Below are 8194 nucleotides of genomic sequence, written 5' to 3'. Positions count from 1 at the left end.
CCCAGAATAGCAAACTCACTGGCCTTCCTGGTGATAAATAAGGTACATGGGTGCTTTTAGGGATTAAGTTCCTCTTTCCATCTCTCTGAGACCATAATCTATTTCTATTTTTCACTGAATATCAGCTTTATTCTTTTCTCTTTCTAGATCACCTTTCTTTGCTTCTATGAACACATGAGTAAAACCTGGCTCCCCTAGGCAGCCCTTCTCATTCTCAGTTCAAGCACTAAGACCATGATAATATCTCCACATTCCCCAGTCACATATTTCCTGAAGATAGAAGCAGAGTTAACTTTGGATTCTGCCTGGAGGTGGACTTCCCTATAGCTCAGATGGTAAAGAATCTGCCTGCAATGCAGGAGACCCAGGTTCGATCCCTGGGTCAGGTCCCCTGAAAAGGAAATGGCAATTCAATCCAGTATTCTTGCCTGAAGAATCCCATGGACAGAGGAGCTTGGTGAGCTACAGTCCGTGGGGTCACGACTAAGTGATTAACGCATGACCAAGAGGTAGAGCCTCCTGACTTAACACACGGCCAGGAAGTAGAGCCTCCTGCAGGGGTGGGGACTGGTCCTTAGATTATGGAAGAAATGGCTGGAGACCATGGCCACGGCTGTATGCTGTGGTAAAGAAGCACGTGTAAGAAACCGTGAGCTTGTGAGCATGGGGTGGGGAGACCAAGAGAGGAACACAGTTAAAGGAAACATTTCCTGTTTTGGAGTAGTTATAAATTCCTGTGTAAAAGCAAACAGCTGAATTATAGGTGTGGATTTTAATCCCGGCTCCACTGATAATCAAAGAGAAGACCTGAGGCCAGGGTCCCTTAGCAAGAATATCTGTTTTCTAATTACAGAAATAAGCTAGTACCCAGAGGGGAACAACCAGGGAGCCAAAGAATAGGAACCCTGGTCTATGAGGAATCCTGAAGGACTTGGAGGTGTTTCTCCTGGAGAAGAAAAGTCTCAGCATAGGTGATTGAGAGCTCCAGCATTAATGACATTGGCATCCCATTAGGTTTGCAGACTAAATTCAGACCAGACACTCTTAATCGGTGGGACCAGTGAGGGTGTCCTGTTCACTGTTCTCTACAAGGTCCTTCTCTCTCCTCCCACTTACTGCTCCTACTTGTTCTTATGACCTGTCTTGTCTCTTCCTGAGGAATGAACCTCCACACTGGTCTCAGTGTCCCCATTGTCCCAGTTATTTCCCGCAGTGAAACCTGTATTCATTTCATTCTCCTTTACTGCAAGATTCAGCCTAACTTCCTTACCCTCAGTCATGGAGCCTCAACTTCCTCTAAGCCTCATCTCCCAGCAACCTCTCATCCCTACCATGTAGGATGCTGTTAGAACAATCACCATTCCGCAAACTAAGGATGCCACTATAAGCTCTTTCCTGCCTCCACACTTCACCTAGCCCATGCCAAACCTTGAACGCCCTCATCATCCCCATGTCCAGTGCACCACCAGGTCCTATGAGCCCTACCTTCAAGGTAGAACCTAAATCTGACTACTTCCCAACACCTCCACTGTTACCATCCCAAATCTCCAAGTCACTGATATCTCATCCAACCGTCTCATCCTCTGTTGTCCCCTTCTCCTCCTGCCTTTAGTCTTTCCCCACATCAGGGTCTTTTCAGATGAGTCAGTTCTTCCCATCAGGTGGCTAAAGTATTGGAGTTTCAGCTTCAGCATCAGTCCTTCCAATGAATAGTCAGGACTGATTTCCTTTAGGATTGACTGGTTGGATCTCCTTTCAGTCCAAGGGACTCTTAAAACTCTTCTCCAACACCACAGTTCAAAAGTATCAATTCTTTATAGACACTTAGCTTTTTTTATAGTCCAGCTCTCACATCCATACATGACTACTAGAAAAACCATAACTTTGACTCGACAGACCTTTGTTGGAATGGACAAGTAATGCCTCTGCTTTTTAATATGCTGTCTAGGTCAGTCATAACTTTCCTTCCAAGAAGCAAGCATCTTTTAATTTCATGGCAGTGATTTTGGACCCCCCCCCCCCAGAATAAAGTTTCTCACTATTTCCATTGTTTCCCCATCTATTTGCCATGAAGTGATGGGACCAGATGTCTGACATCTCTAGACACCTTAAAAATCACCTGTGATATATATGTATAATTGACTCACTTTACTGTACACCTGAAACTACCACAATATTTTAAATGAACTATACCACAATAAAAATTAAGAAATAGAATAAAAATAAAGAGTGCCAGTCCACACTGCCTACTCCCCCAACACAAGCATAACAACGATGTTAAACTAAAGTCAGCATGTTGCTGTGCTCAGTTGCTCAGTCGTGTCAGACTCTGTGGACCACATGCCAGGCCCCTCTGTCCATGGAATTTTCCAGGCAAAAAAAACTGGAGTGAGTTGCCATTTTTCACTCTAGGGGATCTTCCTGACCCTGGGATAAAACCTATGTCTCCTGCATTGGCAGGTGGATTCTTTATCACCTGGGAAGCCCCTAAAATCAGCACATGCGTGTGTGCAGTGTTGCTTCAGTATATACCATCTTACAAAAAAGAAAAGAAAGAAAATCACCTGTGACAGGCAAGATATTGTCCAAAGAGGTTCACATCCTAATCCTCAAAACCGATGAATCTATTACCTTAGATGGCTAAGGGACTTTGTAGATGTGATTAAGCTATGGTAGTGAGACAGGGAGGGGATTTTCCTGGATCATCTGGATGGGCCCACTGTAATCACAAGCATCCTTCTAAGGATCAGGGTCGGAGGAAGAGATGTGATGGTGGAAGCAGAGTTCAGAGCAGTGAGGCCGTGGACCCGGGAATGAGGGCAGCCTCTAGATGCTGGAAAAGGTGAGGAATGGCGTTCTCTCCTGGGATCTCCAGAAAGAGTGCAGCTCTACCCAGAACCTTGACTTTATAAAGAAAATTCCATGGACAGAGGCGCCTGGCATGTGGGCCACAGAGTCTGACACGACTGAGCAACTGAGCACAGCAACATACTGACTTCAGTTTAACATCGTTGTTAAAGTCAAGGTTCTGACACCCATTTTGAACTTCAGACCCCGAGAGCTGGAAGATAATAAATTTGCATTCTTTTGAGCCAGTAAGTTTGTAGTAATTTATTATAGAATCAATGGGAAGCTAAGATAACTCCTGATTTGCCTCTGGCCCTCCCGCAACCCCACCTCTGCCCACTCTACACATCACAGCTAGAATAGTCTTCCAAATCATAAAGTTCTCATGAGCCCACTCTTGTTCCCTTGGCCAGCTTCCCACTGCTCTGAGGATGAGCAAAATGGCCTTTAGCAAAGTGAGACTTGGGGCCTTCACCCTCCTGCTAGACTGCTGAGCACCCTGTTCTGCGGTCACACCTGCCCTTAGGACTGTGTTCCTCTAATCTTGCTGGACCTTAGCCAACATCTTCCTTCCTGTTTAACCCTTACCCATCTTTCAGCTCTCATCTCCCTCACTTCCTCAGTCATGCTACCCTGACACACTCACCTCGGCCACATCTCCTATGACATGTTCTCACAGCACCGCCAAGCACCACTCATCCCTAACTCTTCTCAGGCTGGCCATTTTCCATCTCGCTGTGGGTCTCCCACACTGCCCTATGAGCTCCTCACGGACAGGGACTGTAGCTTTTCCTCACTGCCCTGTTACCTTCAGGGCATGACACAGTGGTAAGCACTCATAATATGTTTTTAAATAAATAAGTGGCTGAATGAATAAATACCTAAGAATTTGAAAATCTCATATTCCTCTGAACATCACAAAGCACCCAATATGAGATCTTTGTTTCCAGGTGATGGTGCTCCGGCTTCCAGGAAACTTTGCCTTAGGGTTGAATCTCTTTAAACTCATGCACCTTGCATTTTTAATTAAATCAGCTTCTCGCAAGTGCCCCCATGTGAGCACTGCCAAGAGGGGGAGGGCTGCATGTGTAATGAAGTCTAATCATTTCCTTATAATACTAGGTTGGGCAGGCAGAGGGGGCTATTATCATGCGACTAATTACTGCATCCAGGCTGCTCTAAGTGCGATGCTAATTGCTCAGTGAATGAATTGTAGACTCAGGTAATTACCAAACCTAATGTGGCTTCAGTCATGTTTGAGTAAATTAATGCAGAGAAAGAAAGCAATCCAGCTTGAAGGGAGCTGCCTCCTGCCTTCCTGTTGCTTGGGAGACAGCAGTTGGGCTTTTTCATCTGGACTCAGAGCTGTCCAGGTACACTCACACATCTGGGGTCTGGTCTCCACAATTCAGCTGCAAGACTGCAGCTCTTACTTCAAACAAATTTTATACCCAATTGAGCTAGAGACTCTTGTCTCTCAGAACAACCTCTCTCTGGGGCTGTTTCTTTACCTGTAAGTCCATCTTGAGGATTTCCTTCAGCCCTATGATCAGTGACTAAGTGAACGAATATTTGATTAATTATTAAAGAATGGATTTCTGGAAATCAGTCATCAAGTACTGGGTTCAGGAATTACTTCTATCATCAAATAGCAACAGTTCTCATAAACACTTACGGAGTGCTTACTAGCTGACTGGCACTATTCTAATAAGCGTTTTCTCTGTGTTATTTCACTGAATACCTACAGTGACTCAGAACATTTTGAGTAAATCAACAGAGCTAGTCAGTGCTAGAGGTAGGGTTAAACTTAGGCATTCTTACTCAAAAGCCTTTATTTCTAACTGCCTCATACATAACTACTTCTGTGACCCTGGGAGTGTCATATTTTTTGCGCCTTGGTTTCCTTACCAGCGAAGATTTCTGCACCCACTGCATGTCCAGCCTTTTGTGAAGGTCTTTACAGTTGTTGATTTTATCACAACAAAGCTGTGAGGTAGGTAGAACTAAGCTACTTGATTCAGTAACAAATCTAGTAAACGGTAGAGTCAGGGTCTGAATGCTGTTTTGCAGTATTGTTTTTTTCATGCACCCTCATTAGAAAAACGCTGCCCAAAGCCAGTCACTGTCACCACATCAGGCGGGCCTAAGCTCACAAGGCAGTATGAGTTCATAAGATAGTGTACCATATCACTATGTACCATATCATCCCAAATCTGCTCAGGTGACTTATTTACTATCAAAGTGAAAATACCAAATTAAAAATAGGTCTCATGAGATTTGGAGAAACATTTGCACGTCAGACAACCATGAAAGACACACTGCCCTCTGCTAGAGTCCTACTGAGGAAATCTCAGACTGGCCTCTCCTTTCTGGGTGTATCACCCACGATGGTGACAGGACCATCCAAATGTAACAGGAAACATGCCCATGTATAATAGGAGCTTTTGCCTTTCCACTGAACTCTGGAGCCTCCACTTGTTATTCCTAAACAATTCACTCGTTAGCACACGAGAAACATACTCAGGAGAGACATGTTGAAGGCTGCTGTGGAGATGTGCCTGATTCCATGGCAGCATATCTTTTTATATAAATATGAAAAGATGCCTCTTCCAGGGCACCCTCTTCATGTGGACTTGATTGATTGCCAGTGAGCATGGCTTATTGGCCATGAAAAGGGCAAAGGATTGGGAATGTGTTTTGAGGTTAAGAGTGTGGGTGTCGTGGACACTGTGGCCTTAAATAAATTGCTTGACTTCTCTGAGTCTTAGTTTTCTCATCTGTAAAATATGTCCTAGTATAGTTTCTACTTGAGTTCTAAAGCCACTGTGGATGATGACTGCAGCCACAAAATTAAGAGACATTTTCTCCTTGGAAGGAAAGCTATGACAAACCTAGACAGTGTTTTATAAAGCAGAGACATCACTTTGCCAGCAAAGGTCTGAATAGTCAAAGCTATGATTTTTCCAGTTGTCAGGTATACATGTGAGAGTTAGACGATAATGAAGGCTGAGTGCCAAAGAATTGATGCTTTCAAACTGCAACGCTGGAGAAGATTCTTGAGGGTCCCTTGGACAGCAGGGAGATCAAACCTGTCAGTCCTAAAGGAAATCAACCCTGAATATTCATTGGAAGGACTGATGCTGAAGCTCCAATACTTTGGTCACCTGGTGTGAAGAGCGAACTCATTGAAAAAGACCCCGATGCTGGGAAAGATTGAAGGCAGGAGGAGAAGGGGACAACAAAGGATGAGATGGTTAGATAGCATCACCAACTCAATGGATGTGAATTTGAGCAAACAGGTGGGCATCTGACTGTGGTCCTGGTCAGGCTCTGCCACTCACTTACCACAATGCTCATTACTCACTCGGATGCACCAAGTTTCACTTTTTTCTCCATATAATGTTGGTCTTATTGTCTACCTTGCCTGGCCTGAAAAGCTACTTATGAAGTCATGGGTGGGAAAATCAATTAGTGCTGCTTTGGTGCCCGTGCTTGCCAAATGAGAGCTTGTGTTTCTGATAAGGGAGAAAGAACAAGATCTGGGCGCCTTCAATATCTTGAGTTCTTTTAAGTTTTGCCTGTAAAGGAAATAAAGGAGGAAAATATTTTTAAGCCTAGAATTATATATGCTGTGCATATATAATTATTGTCATTATTATATACTCACATCTAAATGAGGTATTGAGGGAAAGAAGTAAATAGAATAATTTAGCTTCAATATTTTGAGATTCTGTTTTGTGTCAGACTGCTCCTGTTTTTCATGCATGATGTAATTTGGCCCGTACACCTGGACTGTGAGGTGTCTCTGTCACTCTGTCACACTGGAGGAAAATGAGGCATAGTGACATTGAATAACTTGCTAAATATCACAAAGCTGGTAAGTGGTAGAGCCTGGTTTGGGAAAAAGGTCTGCTAACTCAAGTCACAGTTTTTACCACTGTGCTGCATGAAGCAGCCTCTAGTTGGTGAGACAAGGCCAGGGAAACCCCAGCACACGCGACAGAGTCTGAGAACAGTTGTAAAGGCTAGATCTTCTGGTAGAATTAAGTATATTAGCAAACTACTCGCTCACTCAGATTATTGCCGTAACCTCCTGAATCCCTGTGCTCATGTCAACTCCATTCCATCTACTCTCCATAAAGCAACCAGAGAGAGCCAGCTAAGAAGTCATTCAGATGGTCAGGGCGCTGCTCACACCTCTCACAGGCAGTGAAAGTCAAAGCTTTACAGGAACCTGCAAGCCATGGCCCTTCCGCCTCCACTCTGGCCCCAGCTACCTCACCGGCCTCAGCTCTCAACTCCGTCCACTCTCCCCCTCACTGTTTCTGCCTCGGCACCCAGCATCCTTGCTTTTCTTCAGACCTTCCAGACAGAATCTAACCTCAGGACCTTTGCACCTGCTGTTCTCTCTACCTGGAATGCTTTTCTCCCTGATAAGCACCTGTCTCCATTCTTCATTATATTTCATAGAATTTAGTCAGAAGACAGAAACCACACCAGCTATTTAAGCAATATATTAATAGGTAGCAACTGTAAGAAGCAACTGCTCCCTCTAGGGCTGAGAGAACAAAAGGAGTAACCCCCCAACCCCAACAACAACAAAAAAACCTAGAAACTTAGAGAGATCGCACAGAGCAGAAACTTGGACCTCTGAGGAAAAGGAGGCACTATCTCTGAGGGGCTGTTTTGCAGCTGATTATGTGAGAGTTGGAAAGACTGTAAACAAGACTTTCTGCTGCTACTGCAAGGCAGCGCTGGTGCTGAGGAAGCATGGGTGGGGTGATGCTCAAGAGAAGCAGGAGTAGGTAGGAAGCTCACAGGAGGAGCAAGGCTCTTCTCTTCCATCCAGGCTTCCAGTCCTCTGCTGGAGGAGCATGAGACGAGCCGGCTCACAAGCCAGCATTTGATTTGCAGAACCACAAAGCCAAGCTTAGAAGAGTGGTGTTGAGGCGGAGAGATTATGACTCTATGGCTGGAATGCTGACCACCCTAAAGCCTTTACTCACATATCTCACTGGGACCTGTTCTGGCCACTCTCATGAAGACTGTGTGATCCAACCCTTTCTTTAACTCTTTCCACTTCGCTTTTCTCCTCAGCACTCACCTAGCAGGCGCTCGTGGCTCTTCAGGTCAGAACTCTGCTGCTCACCTCTCTGTTAGCACCATCTGCAGTGACAGTTCTGTTACCGAGCAGACTCATGCCCTTCTTCTTGTGTTCCTCAGCTAATACCTGCTCTGTCCAGCTAGGAGGACATTTTATTCTAGATCAGGGCACCATGCACATTTTGGGCCAGTTAATTCTTTGTTGTGGGAGTCTGCTGTGTACTGAACAATATTTAGCAGGATT

Source organism: Capricornis sumatraensis, chromosome 9 (assembly GCF_032405125.1).
Source record: "Capricornis sumatraensis isolate serow.1 chromosome 9, serow.2, whole genome shotgun sequence".
NCBI classification, from domain to species: domain Eukaryota; kingdom Metazoa; phylum Chordata; class Mammalia; order Artiodactyla; family Bovidae; genus Capricornis; species Capricornis sumatraensis.
The sequence above is the reverse complement of the archived record's forward strand: the minus strand, read 5'-3'. Positions refer to the sequence as shown.